This window comes from Piliocolobus tephrosceles, chromosome 5 (genome assembly GCF_002776525.5).
Source record: "Piliocolobus tephrosceles isolate RC106 chromosome 5, ASM277652v3, whole genome shotgun sequence".
Lineage (NCBI taxonomy): Eukaryota > Metazoa > Chordata > Mammalia > Primates > Cercopithecidae > Piliocolobus > Piliocolobus tephrosceles.
In genome coordinates, this window is record NC_045438.1 from 160933388 (window position 1) to 160933698 (window position 311).

A 311-nucleotide genomic window follows, 5' to 3' on the forward strand; every position below is an offset into this window, starting at 1 on the left:
GAAGGAAGGAAGGAAGGAAGGAAGGAAGGAAGGAAGGAAGGGAGGGAAAGGAAAGGAAAGGAAAGGAGGGCGGGAGGGAAGGAAGGAAGGAGAAAGAAAGAAAGAAAGAAAGAAAGAAAGAAAGAAAGAAAGAAAGAAAGAAAGAAAGAAAGAAAGAAAGAAAGAAAAGAAAGAAAAGAAAGAAAGAAAGAAAGAAAGAAAGAAAGAAAGAAAGAAAGGAAGAAAGAAAAGGAAAGGAAAGGAAAGGGAAAAGAAGGAAGGAAGGAAGGAAGGAAGGAAGGAAGGAAGGAAGGAAGGAAGGAAGGAAGGAA